Source organism: Peromyscus eremicus, chromosome X (assembly GCF_949786415.1).
Source record: "Peromyscus eremicus chromosome X, PerEre_H2_v1, whole genome shotgun sequence".
NCBI classification, from domain to species: domain Eukaryota; kingdom Metazoa; phylum Chordata; class Mammalia; order Rodentia; family Cricetidae; genus Peromyscus; species Peromyscus eremicus.
In genome coordinates this window covers 45,551,862-45,569,878 of record NC_081439.1, presented here as the reverse complement: position 1 = coordinate 45,569,878, position 18,017 = coordinate 45,551,862, and the positions used below count along the sequence as shown (strand labels likewise).

The window sequence follows — 18,017 nt, the reverse complement described above, 5'->3', positions numbered from 1 at the left end:
CTGAGCAAATACAGTTCAATTCAAAATGTCCTTTGCAGAGTAACTGTTGAGCTGACACATTTCTTTTCAGTGACTCATTTTAGGCACATGGTATGAGCATGAGTTAATTTTTTTGTAACTGCCATTTAGCAGTCAAATAATGACTGATTCTGAAATTGTGTAAGAAATGAGTGTGTAACAAATCTCATAGTAATCATGTCCACACAAAAAGAGGATAACAAAAATTTTAGTAGAGTATGTACAGTAATCTACAAAGAAATGAGTTTCTTTGATTCCTTATTGCTTAAAACAATAGTGTGAGGGCAATAAAAACTGTTATACATACATATGTGTTGCCTTACTGAAACAAATATATGCCAAAGAAAGCTAATATAATATACTATTTCAGAGATCATATCTGTTTTCCTTACATGTGTTTGGGAATAGGTCCTGGGCCTGAAGACCACAAGAAGTTTAGAACTCATCATGGAATGCTTACTGTCAAGTTTTACATACTAAACTCAGCTGGGATAGGGGAAGGCAGTAAGCATTGCTTACCTGTATATTTGATATTTACTATGTGGAAAAGGAATTCTAATTACAAAGAAAAAACTACTAGCTAAAATATACTCCAATGTAGATCAGATCACTTATTATCTATCATGTGATGGTAGATTACTAACCTGACACAAATTAAAAATTTAATTATAAGGAATTTTAATATAGATTGATGCAATTGCCAGATATAGACACTGATACATATGTACATATATTTCCTAGTAATAACCAATAAGTCAAGACACAAAGATTTCCCAGCAATGATCGCACCTTAAATCATATAATGATTTCTAACTGTTATACTTTACTGAAAGGAATAAGAACTACTTAAATGAATGGCTGATTGCTGGAGCAGGAATAAATAGACTGTGATGCACTTGGAACATTGTACAGTGACATACAGTAAAAGATAAATTAGAGTCACTATGAACATCTCAGCAGCATACAGAAATCTATCTTAAGTGGTTCACAGCAGCCAAATATTGGATAATTTGAGAATCAAAGTAAATAATGAAACAACAAATTATATTCCTTAGAGGAGAACATGTATCTTTTGAAATGAATGATTAAATATGTAAATTAAAATGAAATGTGCTTTTATAAATATAGGATACAATGAAAGCATGATGTCACTATTTAGAAACAATTGTGGTGAGACAGGAGCTGGGTTCCTGCAGTAAGCAAGAGCAGGACTATGGTAGGTCATAAATTAATCACATAGAAAGTGACTCAATAGCAGACAGAGAGATTGCTCAGCAGTTAAGAGCACTTTATACTCTTCTAGAGCACCCACAGTTCCCAGCATTCACATTTAGGGAGCTCACAACTGACTGTATCTCCAGCTCAAGGGATATAGGATGTCCTTTCCTTGGCCCTGCACAAAATCCACTCACATGCACATACCCATACCCAGACATACATAAGCAAGCGAAAATAAAAGTAAATCTTTAAACAATAAAGACAATGGCTCAATAAGTAAGAAGAACTACATAATAAGTAGAACTTTTATGAATAGTTAATATAGAATAAGTTGGGCAACAGAGGGATTGAAGGTGACCATGACATGGGACAGATCTTTTGACTGGATGAGTAACCATGATTATTTTTTGGTCATGCTGAAGAATATATGTCACTTACTAACTAACTTAGCCTGCGATGTACTTAAAAAATGACTTAATCTAATAAAAATGTTCTCAATGTCCCTCCAGCTCTTGCCATACATCTCACAGCAGGCTACTAAACTAGACATCACAGCAGCATTCTTCCACTTCCTCTCTCTCCAATTGCTTCTTGCTTTTCCTTATTAAATTATTTGCATTCACTAACTTCTTGTTCTCATTTTCTTATTGTTCTTGAGAGTGAGACAGAGAACTTGGAAGACACTGGTTCTGGTTGGTTTTGATGATCATTAATTATCAGTCTAACTCACCAAGTTAAGCTTGCCAAGAATTAAGAAAGGCTCTATGGCTCTCAAAAAACCTACAACAATAGTAAAAGTTGACTCAGTCAGAGATTATTAGTCAATGTTAAAATTCATGTTTGAAATCTTGATGAGAAAATTTATTTACACACTGTCTTTACTATACTCTCAGCCAAGTATGATTTGCACACCTGTAACACCAGCACTTAGAAAATGGAAATGAGAGAAGCAGAAATTCAAGGTCAGCCTAAGGTACGTACCAGGATGAGGGCAAACCTAGGTTCCACTCTGTCTCAATAAAAAGCATAATGAAAACCAAACCAAATAAAATCTCCAAAATGTAAAGATGAATTATCTCATTAGTGGATCAAGTATATATCATACAATTTGTGCAACCATATACTATGAAGGACCTCAATTAATATTCTATAAAATAAATTATACATTAGAAATTCTCAATATGCTCAAAATAAAATATGAATAAAAAATCTTCCCAATTAAGGAAGACTAGTGAGACATAGGCATTTTCATTTAAAATGTAATACTGAATTTTTTCTTGGGGTAAAAATTTTTTCCATCGATAGATACAGGAACTGATAGAATTTAAGCAAAGGTATTTGCATTGCATCCACATTTATAATTTTATTGTGTTTACATAAGTGGATATTCTTACTTTTAGTATAAAATGTACTATTTAGAAACAACACGACACCTTACTTTAAAATGGTGATTTATTGAGAATGGCCCCATAAGCTCATATATTTAAATGCCTGGAATCCAGTTTGTGGAACTGTTTGGGAAGGATTAGGAGATGTGATTTTGTTAGAAGAGGTGTGCCACTAGGGGTTGGTGAGGTCTCCAAGGCCCGAACAAAGTACAGTCTCCCTCCCTTCCTCCCTTTGTTCCTCCCTCCCACCCTGCCCCACTGCTTGTGGATCAGCTGTAAGCTCCCTGCTATGGTGCCAAGGCTGTCTACATGCCACTGTGCGCTCCATGATTGTGGTCATGGAGTTATCCTGTGAAACTGTAATTCCCCAATAAACTCTTTTTTCTATAAGTTTCCTTTGTCATGGTGTCTCTTCACAGCAGTGGAAAAGTAGCTAAGACACATGTATAAGTAGTTACAGATCGAGAAAAACAAAGCCAATGGTTTTGTTTGCTGTGATACAGAGGATTGAATCCAAGGCCTCATGAATGTTGGGTAAGTAAATGTTTGTCCAATTATTTAATATATAGGACATCTAGATAAAGAATTTGGGGGAATGTTGCATATTACGTTTTCTAAACCTATAATTAAATGACATAAAATATCCAGGTTTGAAAAATTTAACTTTCTTGTTTTTTTTTATTATTATTTTATAGTTGACATTGCTCAACAATTAATCTCTTGAAATCTCCCATTACATGAATTTCATAACATTAAATTATGTGACAATAAGTATATGCAGGTGATTCTGGAGACATTGTTTTGTTCTCATGTATCAGATCTCTTTGGTCTGTATATTCCCTAACTAATACCATCTGGCTAGTTTGATGGCTACATTACTATCATAGGAACTCAGGAGTCCTAAATTTAAATTTATATTTCAAGGCAATATTTTTTCTTATTTTCCTCAATCCTTTAACCATTTTTTTTACTGGATATTCTGTTTCAATCTCACATTGGCAATTTATTCAGAAATCGTTCAAAAGTGTAACTATTATATTTCTTTGGAAAACCAGCCTACATTTGTTTATTCCATCAGATACCAATCTAAGACACTGTATTGTTTCTACCCAAGTTGTTTCTACCAAATTATAAATAGAGACTATCTCACATCTCTAGTGTCAAGGAAAACTGATAAAAATTCCCTTGATACTTAACTTTTTTTCCTTATGGTCATCACCAGTACTGGAGCAGTGTACAATATCTATGCAGCATAGTCATCTTGTTAATATTATTTTTAATTCACAAATAATAATTGCGTACATAAAGCTCAGTCTTGAGGAAGCTTAGTTTTCATTTGGAAGTACAAATAATGGTGTGTGTGTGTGTGTGTGTGTGTGTGTGTGTGTGTGTGTGTGTGTTTGTTTAATTAAGGAAAAATCATTTGCTTATATTACAAGCTAGCATACAGATTCATTGTAGAAACTTTTTTAGGAAAAAAAGGAAATCACCTTTCCAAACCATTGTCATAATTGTGGTGCTTAAAACCACAAGTGTTATGACTTCAGAAGCAATGCTGGGGTAAGCAGAAGAACTCAGGAATTATATGTACATCTTGGTCTCAGTCTTTAGTATATGCTACTGTGTGTGCTCACACACTAACATACATGTTCACACACTGAGAGAAATTCTGATTATTTGAACATGGCATATCATTCTTTACATTTTGTAAAAAAATATGTAGTGTGTGTTCATTTGCATATGAGTGAGGGTTCTGTTAGTACAGGTGAACAGGTGTTAAAGCACATGTGTGAAGGTCTGTGGACAACCTTGGGTGTTGGTCTTGCTTTCAACCCTATTTGAGACAGGATCTCTTTTTTCTCCACTTCTGCATATGTCAGGTTATCTGGCCTGCATGCTTCTATAACTCGCCTATCTCTACTTCCCATCTTGCCACAGATGAACTGTGATTACAAGTGCTTGGTACTACATCCAGCTTTCCTGTAAGTGAGTTCAGGGGATCTACACTCCAGTCCTCTTGTTTGAACAGTATGCACATTAACTAATACACCACCTTCCCAAATTTCCATGTTACTTTTCTGCCTCAAATTCTTCATAAGCCATTTGATAGTTTTGAGAAACTTCAAATCCTTTGAAATAGTTTAATAATTATTTGCAACTTGGCCTCTATTTACCCCAAAGTGATTTTTCACTTCTGTCCAATTCTATTTTCCTTAGTATCATCCTAGCTTCTTGCCCATATTCTTCTAGAGCAATATTGAATAATTTTATGCTGCTGGATTGCTGCCCTATCTTACAATTTAGCTGGGAAGTCACTAGACTTGTGTTATATGTTACTATCATACAATTCAGCTATTCATTTATCTCTATATTTACTAAGATTTGAGAAAGAAATGTGTAAACCATTAAATTCTTCATATTCATCATACCTGAATCATAGGCTATATCACAGATCTTTACTGAAATGACTAAATAAAATCACATTTGTGTTTTATCCTCTTAACTACAGAACAAGTAAAAGGTGTTTGAAATGTTAGAGAACTTTGTCATTATAAGTTGTTACTTGTAAAACTTACACTCTTTCATGATACACACACACACACATACACACACACTTACTGGTTGCCAGTATCATATTTGTGTGTGTGTGTGTGTGTGTGTGTGTGTGTGTGTGTGTGTGTGTGTAAACATATGTTGGTTCGTGGGCGCAAGTGTGTGGTGACTAGAAGATACTTGGGTGCAGTCTTCAGGAATGCTGTCTACCTTACTTGAGACTGTCTCTTATTGGCCTAGACCTAACCATTTAGGTTAGATTGAGAAGTCAGCAAGCCCCAGGGACCCTTCTGTCTCTGCTTTCACATAAGTGGTACAAGATAGTGCTACCACAGGTAACATTTTTACAGAACTTCTGGGTCCTTTACAGGTCCTTATGATTGCAAGGTGAATTTTTTTTTTTATGGTTTTTTGAGACAGGGTTTCTCTGTGTAGCTTTGTGCCTTTTCCTGGAACTCACTTGGTAGCCCAGGCTGGCCTCAAACTCACAGAGATCTGCCTGGCTCTGCCTCCCAAGTGCTGGGATTAAAGGCGTGTGCCACCACTGCCCGGCGCAAGATGTTTTATTGGTTGAACTATATCTTCAACCCCATGAGAATCATAATTGAAACTTATTTATTATAAGCCATCTTTATGAAAGGCCTTAAGCTAGGAGAACGTAGTTCCCATACTATACTATGGTATCCCCAAAAGATTACATTCTGCAAAAACGTACTTTTACTCCACTTTCAAATTAACATTAATTTGACAATCTATTTGTTTCAACTAAAAAATCTAATCAATCAAATATTTAATAAACTAATTAATTAATGGAGCTTTTAAACTCTACATGTTCTCTAATATATCAAGATTGGCCATAGGCCATGATTGTGTTTAAAGTGAGCTGTGTTTCTCATGTTCATCCTTTAGAAAGATTACTTATATTTTAAAGCAACGGTTAATTTTATCACAATCCTTTTTTTCTGGATATAACAGGCTTTGAATATATACTGTTGAAGTTACCTCTTTGCATAGGCCACATTATTTTACTTTGTTATGTTTTTTAAAAAAAACTTGGAGGATTCCTCATGTAAGTACTTGGGAATGAAAAGCAAACTTTTTTTTTGCTTTTGTTTAATAAATGGATGTTGAGATTACTGTTATTTGCTGTACCACTTCTGTTTTAGTGGCTGTTCAGTTGTGATAAAACACGATGACAAAAGTGATTTTTGAAAGAAAGATTTCATTTTAGTTTATAGTGCTAGCAGCATAAGTTAGCATCATGGCAGGAAGGCATGACTGCAAGGGGCAGGCACAGGAGCAAGAAGAGGAACATGAGAGATCACATCTTCAGCCGTAAATGTGGAGAGAGAGACAGAGAGAGACAGAGAAAGAGAGAGACAGAGAGAGACAGAGAAAGAGAGAGACAGAGAGAGACAGAGAAAGAGAGAGAGAGAGAGAGAGATGGAGACAGAGAGAAAGCACGAGAGAACTGGAAGTAGGGAAGGTCTATAAAATTTCTAAACCTGCCTATAATGACGTATTTCCTCCAGAAAGATGCATCTCTCCATAACCTTTCCAAACAACACCACCAACTGGGCACCAAATTTTCAAATACATGAACACAAATATAATTCCATCATTTCAGCCATTTCCCTTTCCTCACCTCAGTCTCCCATATGCTTCTCCTTGCTCTTTTGAATTAAAGGACTCCTTGTTCATTGTTTTACACACACACGCACACACACACACACACACACACACACACACACACACACGCGCGCGCGCGCGCGACAAATCTCACAAAGAGATTTGTAAACTGGTCATTCCTAGAAACAATGTTTCTTCAAGGAACAATGGCAACAGAATGCCCCTTCCTTCTGGAGTATGCAGAAGGTGTGGTAAGGGAAAACACTGGACAAACGAATGTAGATCAACAAGGGACAGACAGGGTAATCCTTTGCCTCAGTCTTCAGGAAACTCCCAAAGGGGCCTCATGCAGGCCCCCATAGCAAATACCGTTCAAACCTTTCCTGCAGTCATAGAGGAAACCCCTACTCAGAGCAATTAAATAACCAAATGCCTATTGGAATAAATCATGCTGGTCAGGATGATGAAACAGAGAGAATAGAAAATTCAGGAGAAAACATAAAGAAAATTTTTTGGCCAACTTCTATTAATGAACAAAGACCAAAATTAACAATAAAAATAAATGGTGTTTTGTTGTCTGGTCTGGTAGACACAGGTGCAGACATTACCATAATTGCACCAGAATTTTGGCATCCAACTTGCCTCTTCAGGAGGTAAATGTTCAACTGTTAGGAATTGAGACATTATCTCGGGTGAAACAGAGATAATGTCTTGAAAACATCTTTGGACTTTGAACTTTTGAATAGTGTTGAGACTGAAAGACTATAGGAATATTTGAAGTAGTATTAAATACATTTGGCATTGTTGTGCAACAATTTCCTTTGATATTTAAACATTCCATCCTGAAAGAAAGGGCTTTACTACAGAAGGTAAAGAGTCCTAAATAGCTTCAGGATGTCAGCTGACCAGAGATTCACTAGGTTCCTCCCCCCAGGAATAAACAACAAAAGCAGCTAAGAGTCACTCTCAGACAAGCCAAGCTTCAAAGAATACTCTGGAACCAAACCAGTTACCTGGAAGAAGCAGAAACCAGCTAAACTGCCTGAAAGAGGTTTAGACCAACTGAGTCACATGGAAAAGACACTCTTGAACTGTTGAGCTACCTGCAGGCTGTTCATAGAGCTCGAACTTTCCAGCTTTTGTGAGTCACTCATTCTGGGGTGGGCTTTGGTAACGCAGCTGTCTTTAAGTCATTTCTGCTCCTGTAAGTAACCCCTCACCCATAATCTTATAAGTAACCCAATAAAACTCATTGGTACACCAAGCTGGATTTTGGTGTTGTCTATACTTTGGTCTGTCATGGGTTTCCTATATGGGGTGAGTAGAAATGCTTGTATAATTTTCTAAGGAAAAGTTTTGTCACACAGCCTAACTGGCACCTGAAAAGGGACACAAAAGAATCAAAAATAAGTTGGGGAGCCATTGGTATTTGTTCCTAGCTAGCAAGGCATGAAAGTAAGCCTCAGCAGCCTGAGGCAGGAGCATCTATGGTAGAAATTCTGATACCGTTTTGCTTGCTTGTATGGTTTGAGTTACTGTGTCTTTGTGCTATGACAGTCATTATATAGTTCTTGCTATGAACAGGAAGACATACAACTAATGGTGAGCCATCAGGATTAAGAGTGTCAGTGGGGCCCAGCTCCAGGAGTCCAATAAAAGAGAGAGAAAAGGGATTCTATGAGCAATGGGCATCAAGATCATGATGGGGAAACCTACAGAGACAACCAAATCAAGCTAGTGTGAATTGATGAACTTTAGACAAACAGCGGTGGAGCCTCCATGGGACTGGACTAGGCCCTCTGCATAATCCAGACAGTTGTGTAGCTTGATCTGCTTAAGGGGCCCTTTGACAGTAGGATCAGGATCTATCCCTGATGCATAAGCTGGCTTTTTGTGGCCCACTATCTATGGTGGGACACCTTGCACAACCTTGATGCAGGGCAAGGGGCTTGGACCTGCATTAACCTAATGTACGAGGCTCTGCTGACTCCACATTGGGAGGCCTTACCTTGTCAGAGGTGAGAATGGGAGTGGGTTGGGGGGAAAAGCTGAGGGGCAGGAGCAGGGAAGAGAGGGGGATCTGTGGTTGGTATGTAAAATGAATAAAAGATTTCTTAATAAAAAAATCAATAAAATACAAACAAAACAAAAGAAAAAAGTATTGGTGGGAGAAATCCCAGGATGGCAGTCTTCATCTGTATGGTATGTGATGGAGGGAATGCCTGCTTGGTGAGTGAGTTCTACCACATGAAGACAGAGATACCCTGAAAACGTTTAGAGGAAATTTTGCAATCTATAGTACACAAAAGTTAAGATTGTCCACGGTGAGATAAGTTGACTACTGGTCTGTGTGTATAGTTATAAATGTATCTGAGGCTATTACAGTGGCCAGGCAGGAACTTCTTTGTATAAAGGAGCAATTGCAACAAGAAAGGGAGATGAGGCTAGCATCCTCCATGTCAGCTCTGAATTTGCAAGTAACTTAGATAGTCAAGTGGATGAGAGAGAGGTGGTAAAACCAATAGAAGGTATCTCTCAAGTCCAATCTTTAATAGAAGAGTGAAAATCTGTAATCCAGCCTTCAGATGGTGGCATCAAACATGACCCAATGCAAGAAACTAGGGCAATTAGGACATATTCAGCACTTGAACTGTTGGACATCTGGAAGACTTAAAACAATCAATGGAAGAGCCAGTCACAGTGAGGCTTGTGAGACTGTGGGACTTGGGAGCTGATGGGATCAATCTAACTTCTATGGAGGGAGAAAAAATGTGTAATGTGATTTCCCATCCTTCCTTAAAGCAAAGGCTGTATAACCTGAGACATTGTGAGGGAAACAAGTTCCTGTTAGACTGGTAGATCAAAGCCATTAGGAACACTTGGTTATCTCTGTGTTACAGCTTTAAGGGGAAAAGTTTCCCTAATGGAAGGGGTACAGCTCCGAGGGGAACAGTTTCCCCAGTGTATGTTTTACAGCTCTAAGGGGAGACATTTCCCTATACAAACGTTTCAGCTCTGAAGGGAAAGGAATCCTAGCAATTGGAATCCTAGGAATACCATAAAGTCACACTGCACAACAAACCGCACACAAGAACAGGAGGCAAGCTTTATATAGGGTTTCTTGAGGGTGGAGTTTTCCATGATGGAGATTTCCAAGGTGGGGATTGGTGGAATTTAAAGGCAAACTCAGGGATTGGTGTATTTTGAGCTCAAGGATTGGGTGGTTTGGGGCCTCAGAGACTGGTGGGTTTTTGAGCTCAGGGATTGGTGGGGTTTGGTGAGTGTTCAAAGCCAGAAGTAGGTTCTGAACTTTTACCCTATAATCTCCATCTGAGATCCCACAAATATCAGAGGCTGGAGGGCCATTAAAGGAGGGACAGGTGCTACTGAGGAAACTAGGAATAAAAGAAGTTATATTTGAATTCCAGTTCACTGGGCCAGAATGAACTATGTTCACAGAAGAGTTAAAGAATGTGTTGATCTAGCAAGGTCCTCAAGGCTGTTATGGAACTCTAACAACTTTGCTGAGCTCTCTCATGGAACAATTGTCTTTATAACATAGGAAATATTTTGGCAGATCTCATTGACTTCGTCATTCAGGTAAAGAACAATCTAGAGAATGTAAGAATAAGACAAATCAGAGTCTGTCTGGGTTCTTCAAAAATGTGACAATATTTGTGACAAACTGAAATCTCTAAGGAAATAATAGCCAAACTGTGTGCTCAGGACCTTCTAGAAGGCTTTCAAGCCTGAGGAACAGTCATAGAAGGCATTCATGATAGAAACATACATATGAAGATGACAAAGTCTTTCCCAGAGATGGGTAGTTATCTTCCCAGGGTAAGGAGGGTATGGTGGTTTGAAAGAAAATGGTCCACAAATGGAGTGGCACTGTCAGGAGGTGTGGCCTTGTTGGAGTAAGCATAGTCTTGTTGGAGGAAGTGTGTCCCTGTGGGAGCAGGCTTTGAGGTCTCTTTTTTTCCAGCTTCATGCAGTGTGGCAGTCAACTTCCTGTTGCCTGCAAAATGTAGGACTCTCAGCTACTACTCCTATACCATGACTGCCAGCACACCACCATGCTCACTGTCATGATGATTATGGACAGAATCTCTGAAACTGTAAGCAAGCTACCCCAATTAAAAGTTTTCTTTGTAAGAGTTGTGGTGGTCATGGTGTCTCTTCAAAGCAGTAGAAACCCTAAGACTGAGGGTGTATTTCCCTATAACAAAATGTTATGTTAGGGCTGGAGATGGTTTGCCCAGCCAAAGCCTCTCCATCAAGCCAAGTATGGTATATGGAGAGACAAGACCTATTGTGCCAACCCAGGCCTTCTCTGACCCAGGGAGCTAGAGTGTGCTACATTGCCTTTGGCCATGGATAGAGCTGAACAAATTAAGTCAATCCCACTGAGTTCATTAGGGATAGAGAAATGTAGGGAGGCTCCAGGGAAGAGCTCCAGGTTATGGAAATGTAATGGCTCAGAGAGAATGACTGAGGGTTATGGGGAGATAGATAAGTTAATGCATCTCATCCATGATTTGTACCCAACCTTGATCTGTGCAGGAAGCAACTGATACAAACGGATGGAAACTTTCCATGATGTATTAGACCTGCTTATGTTTGGCTTCAGTATCTTCTTAGTTTGAACTTCTAGGATCACCTGTCATTTGCTCAGAACAGATAACAATAGACTTTCAGAGTGTGTCACCAAGGTTATCTTTGTAATCACACTATTCACTATGTAATGGTGTCTCAGGTTGTTGCCTTGTCCTGCCCATCCTCTGGAAAAGTTTTTTTTATGTAGATGACACAATGCTAACCTCTGAGTGATTTGCAGGTTTGAAAAGCAACCATTGAAAGAAAAACAGGTGCAATGGTACTTTCTTCTACCTTAAAATCCTAGAGCTGGGTAGGTTCAAGGAAAAAAAAAATGGGTTGTTAAAACAGTTGCTAAAGAGTTTAAATCAAAATGTGCTCTATGTAGGTTGAAAAGGATACCCTAGAAGTCATGAGGTTATTGAATAAAAATACCAGTGCCAAGGGTGGGCACTTCATGATGAGGTTTTGACCTGGAAAACCCCTGAGACCCCACAAACCATAAAGGCTGTTGCTACTGCTATTGGTTACATGTCAGAACTAGACTATAAGACACTATTGCTGAAGACCATGCTTTAACTGCAAGACATGGAGAAATTAAGCTGGGACAGAACTTAAAATCCCCACTCTGCTGGCTGGCTTCCATAGTACCATTATGCTATGCAGGCTTCTGGTGGAGAACTGTCACCAATATTCTGCTCATCTATGGATGCTGCATGACAAAATACTATCATGCTAGGTATCGTGTGTCTGCTTGGACAATGGTGGCTGAGCTATCATGTGTAAGACTAACCGCCTTCTAATTGGATTTAATGTTTGCTCTACAAGACGGAGTTCAGATTGATTTGGGAGTGCACAGTCCACTTTGGGTGAGACAGTTGTATTAGAAAGCCCACTAAGCAAGACATAGAGAGCAACTCAGTAAGCTACCCCACTTTATCACCTCTGCATTATTTCCTGCCTCCAGGTTCCTAACCTGTTTTGAGTTTCTGCCCTGACTTCCTATAAGGATGCACTATGATGTTCCAGAGTGCACTGAATAAGTGTTTTCCTCACCAACCTGCTTTTGGTATTGATGTTTCATCATAGCAGTATAACCCTAAGATAGCAAGTGACTGTTGCTCTATCATGGTGGCCTAGTTCTTAGCCATAGGCAAACATCTACATCAACCCCTTCAAAGGCTCAGAGATCATTGCAGAAGAGGGGGAAGAAAAAAATATGAGCCAGAAGAAGGGGTGGAGTTTTGTGTAGCAGTTTCCTCTGAGGAAGGTAAACAACTCTAGGCAGCTTCAGGAAGTCCTTGAAACTGATCAGATTCACTAAGCCTCTCCTTCCCAAGATTAATCAGTAAAAGGCTGCTAAGAGTCACTCTCAGACAAGACAAACAACAAAGAAGACTCTGATACCAGGTCGGCTGCCTGGAAGATGTCTGGATCAACTGAGTCACATGGAGAGGACACTCTCCAGCCTGTTGTATTGCCTCCTGGCTTTGCAGTATGCTCCAAGTTTCCACCTTTTGTGAGCTGGCCCCCTTGCAGGGGTGGGCCTTGGTGATGCAGCTGTATTTGAATTATTTCTGTTCCTGTAAGTAAGACTTCACCCATATTCCTGTATGCAAGCCCAGTTGGTTCACCAAGTTGGACTTCATTGGTATCTGTACTTTGATCTGCCATGGGTTCCTTATCTGAAGTGACTAGATATTTATATTGCATTTCACCAGGGAAAAAAATGTCACACAACAGCATCATGACATAGCTACAGGCCTGTGGGGGCAGGGGATATAATATGCTGGTTTAAATGAAAAAATATCCCCCCATTTGTCCAAAGTGTGGCAGCTGGAGAGGGAGAGGGCCAGCTGTCATGCTCCTCCGGCACCAACAAGGTTAGCTTTGCTGTGCTCCCTAGGCAAGGTCTGCTTTCCAGAGTGCTTTAGCTGCAGTGGGAGGGTCAGCTCCATTGCCTACAGCAGGAGAAGAGGAACAGCATCTTTCCCTTACCCATGTTGCTGCATGACAGACAGACAAGCATTGGGGCCAGCCTTCTCATGCTCATGACCTTGGATCCCGCTCACCTTTACCTCCACTAATAGGTTCAGCTCTACTATGCTCCCCAGGTGAAGTCAGGGCCTGTTCTCTGGAGTGGTGCAGCCAGTAAGGGGCAGGGCCAGTTCTGCCTAGTGTTGTAGCCAGTGAAGAGCAGGGCCTACTCTGTCCAGTCCTATTCTCTGGGCCTTCTGTTGTATCAGGTGCCATGGACATGAACACAGACCACAGCTGCAGGATGACCATGGACCCAGGCATGGGCATTGGCAACTGCCCAGGCGCAGAAATCACCTTGGCCCTCAGTGGCAAGCAAGCCATTTACTTCAGCACATTCCTCATGGTCTTCACTTCTTCAGATCTGCATCTCCGCACAGGACATAAATCAGTCTCTCTCTCCCATACCATATATTTGCTCACCATAACAGTGCACAACTGCCCAGCAGGTATTTTCTCTCCTTTGTGCCCAGAGCAGGCTGCCCTGGGTCTCCTTCTCCTGCTCAGCCTTTATGGGGCTGGGCAGGGTCTTCTTTTCTCCTTGGTGCCTGAAGCAGGCTGCCCTAAGCATGCACGTGGGTTAGAATGAATACATTTTGCAGTATAAAAGGACCATGAGCCTTTTGGGGTGATATGTGGTAGGTTACTACTTAAGAGTTATATGTTTGGGTGTTAAGTAGGCAAGGGGTCAATTAATGATAGACGATAACAGAATCTACGTAGGAGACCAAGTTGCTGTCATATTTACGTGGTAGTTTAAAGACTGGAATAATTGAGTATGAAAGACACACCTTAGATATGTGTGACACTGAATCATGGGCTGATGTCCTGCACTAAGTCAAAAGAGAAATTGAGGTAAGCATCAAAATTTATCTAGTTGCTTGTTGATTGTGGGAGCAATGTGACATGCTACTTTAGATTCCTCCCATGATTGAATAGTCTACTCCTATACCTTTCGCACTAAGATAGAATGTATTCCCTCACACTGTAAGACAAAATTAAAATTTCCTCTGTTATGCTGTTTTTGTTAGTTACTTTGTTTCAGCAACCAGAAAGAAATGTGTGCATACTAATATGTACCTCCTACTCTGGGGGAAACGGACAAAACTTCACTAATGAATAAGGAAATAATGTTAACACTCTGGATATTTGGTGCATCCTGTTTTATTCCATGGAGGAACTAGAGAATGCACAGTAGGAATAGTACTGTATTGATACTGATACTTGATATTTATCATCTAAAAAGAAGTGCATTAACAACAGCTCATTTAGGATCCAGCTTAACATTTTACTCATGAACATATGCACTTAATTGTGCTGAATGTTGTTTCTCTCTTATTATACATAATGCTGATGTTCTGATAAATCCCCACAAAAATGTTGAAAAGTCTTACTTTATTTTTACTTTAATATTGACTTTTTTTTCTATACATACAAAAGATTCTTTCAAACCACTTCAATTTATGGAAAAATGCCATTGCTAGACCCTTTTTCAAAAGTAGGCTTCGTAATAAAACTTTTGTAGTTGTTTGTAATAAAAAGACCTGAGTGAAAATTGTATTACTTTATCAAACTGGTTCCTCCTCCCAAACCATGCTGCCAAAATAAGATGTTCTTGATAAGAAGTTGTCACTCAGGGCCTGGTTATTTTATACTATGCATCTCTATTATGGAGGATTTCCTTTATATAAAATTGAAGCTTTTATTCATTATATGTGCTACTTATTCTACCATATTTAAAAGTCCATAAGAGAAAGGATTTTTAATTAGACTTTTCAGTTTGTGATATTTATAGAATTTTATTTGAATCAAAACTTGAGGGCCTCATCCGATTTTATGAACCAAGATTAGGTCTTTTTTTGGGAGGTGCATCTTCTTCCTCTTCATCATTGTCATGAAGATCATCGTCATCGTCGTTGTCATCATCATCTGGATAGTCCACTAAAGGAACCATGCTGCTGCAGCGTGGCCTACTCATTCTACCAGCAGAAGCATCAGAATGAGATGAACAATAGTCACTTGCTTCAGATGAGTTTCTTTCTGGCTGTTCTACTTCATTTTCATTTGTCTCTTTAATTTTCATAAACACATCATAACGATTTGGAAAGTTCCTTACCATTGGTGGAATTGCTTTGGTATTTTTTTCCTTGACTTTTACCTCCACAATTTTCATACGTCTGAAGCATATTTTCTGGTATATTCTATTTGTTATATTATGTAAATTCCATCTTCCTTTACCTTCTCTTTCCTTCTCTTCTTCAAATTTAATCTTCAACACTTGAAATGCCTGGACATACTCAATTGATTCAAAATCCACAAAATAATTTTCCACAATGTGTGCAATAAGAGACTTGATGTTTTCTGCTCTTATGAATTCAAACAGCTCAATAATAGCTGAGTTTAACAAATTATACCTATTTTCATTATGCAGAAAACATTTATAACAGGCTCAAAAAGATTTTTCCTCACTATGTAAAAATTATAAACTTCATCATTGAGGCAAATCATCTGTCTCATAAACATGAGAGCACATAAAACCAGGAAAGTGTGCTTTGAATTTATCAGCACCAGGACTCTGCTGAGCAAGTTATTGCTCCAAGTATAATCTTTAATATAAGTTGTGTGGTGATTTAGACAAAATCTGAGTAATTCTAAAACTACTACAAGTAACTGTTCATTTCGGTAATTAGCAGGACAGATGTTGGCCCTGTGATCATCACTATCATGTTGTCCTGTAATAAACAAATTGGTGCTGCCAAGTTATTCATGCAGTGTGTATAGAAGAAATTTATAAATTCCATTCTTTCACATCCATTAGCTGTTACACACATGTGTTCTGCATCAAGAAGAATGCAGAGAACTGCTGTCAAACTTAAAACGTGAAGATTCAGGATCAGGATCACAGATTATATGTTTGATCTTTATATTGATTAGAAAGTCATCATCATTTTCCATGTCCTGAGATTCTTCTATTGTATACACTCAGACTATTCATGGATTATAGTCTGCCAGATAAGTAAATATTTCTTCAGCTGCTAATTTTACTTCAGAGTCTTGCACATGTACTTAAACTTTCAGAGCACTCATGATTCCAAGGTTTATTATTGTTTTCAATAATGTATCTTTCTTTGGAGCATTTAAGGTCTTAAGAAATTCACAGAATTCCTTAAGGAAAAATAACAATTCACGCTGTCATCACCTACAGTGTTACCTTTTACTGACCAAAAACTTCGAGCAAAAACATTTCATCTTCCTGCAGCATGGTAACTATTTCAATTTTGTTGGAAAAAATAAAAGTTGTAAGATAAGAGAGACAATTCCTTTGCGACATGCATGATGCAGGTAGTAGAATGTCATGAATATATTGCATTATGTAGGTCTGGTGTATTTTTGCCTACGTTTGTAGTGTGTTATTGCCATAAATTCCTTGAATTTTACATTTTCAGTCAAGAATCCCCTGTGCCTATATAGCTGATCCAAACTAGGGTCATACTTGCTGTATCCTACAATATCTACGATACATTGATCAGAAAACATGATCTTAAACAAATGTGTATTGTTGAGAAAGAAGATTCCTTTAAAAATTATATATAAAAAAGTAAGCCTTCCATGTTCTGCTGGCCTTCACAAGTGTGGAAGGGTTGTAGTAATTTTTTAATATAGTCTTTATTTATCCAAGAGCATATTCAGCCGTTCCTTGTTGCTTGGCAATTCATAAACAGCACTAAATAAATCTTCAATGCTTTGAAGTATACTATGGAGTTTGCAGGTTGGTACCTTCAACGGATTCTGGATCTGGAGCAGATCTTGAAAACTATATAAAAAAAAATCTATAAGTTCTTGTGTGATTGCTACACTTGGATCTTTACCTTCAACTAGGCAGATATCTTCCTAGATATAGTGACAACCTTCTGGGTCTTGGAAATACATTGCCATAGTATGGTTATTAGGTTCAATCCAAATAATTAAATCTCTTCGTGTTTTCCTCTATGGCACATCAAGATGTATTGTGCACTCTGCTAGCAGTGACTCATCTGTTTCTGACTGAACAAGCAGGCACATGCCCTGGAGTCGTTCAGTGTATTTGATTGAAATTTGTCCTGAGCCTATATGTTTCTATGGTTCATCTTCCTTCATGACATAGACTTTTACAGTATGAAGTCTACCATCCTTGTGGATTTGTGACCTTGCCTCCCTAAGCCACATCTTGCAAAGACCTTGGCCTAGAGTTCTCTGTCCAACATGGCCAAGAAATGTCATGGAGGTCCCAATTCTGAAAAAAAGTAAGGGAGTATATTAGTGGGGGTTAAAAGAATCCCAGAGGCTAAGAGAAGGCCCACGGTCATTAGAATTAGGCAGCAGGAAGGCCCTAATACGTCTGAATCCTCCACTATTGAACTATCCCAGACAAACCTCTCTCCTTTGCCCACAAGTCTCTGTGCCTGCCTTTGTTCTGACAAGAATATTGTGACTCACTCTAGATTCTCCTAATAAGAATGTGCTTGTGTAATAGATACTGTTAAAGGGAACTGCTTCCCCTCTCTTAAAAACGGAAGTCTAGAAAATACTCTTTTGGAT

General features: G+C 38.7%; 1 pseudogene; it reads right to left on the bottom strand.

Annotated features, from left to right (window-relative positions):
- Positions 1–15,273: 15,273 nt before the first annotated feature.
- On the bottom strand, positions 15,274–17,645 carry LOC131899221 (protein PPP4R3C-like; annotated as a pseudogene).
- Positions 17,646–18,017: the final 372 nt, after the last annotated feature.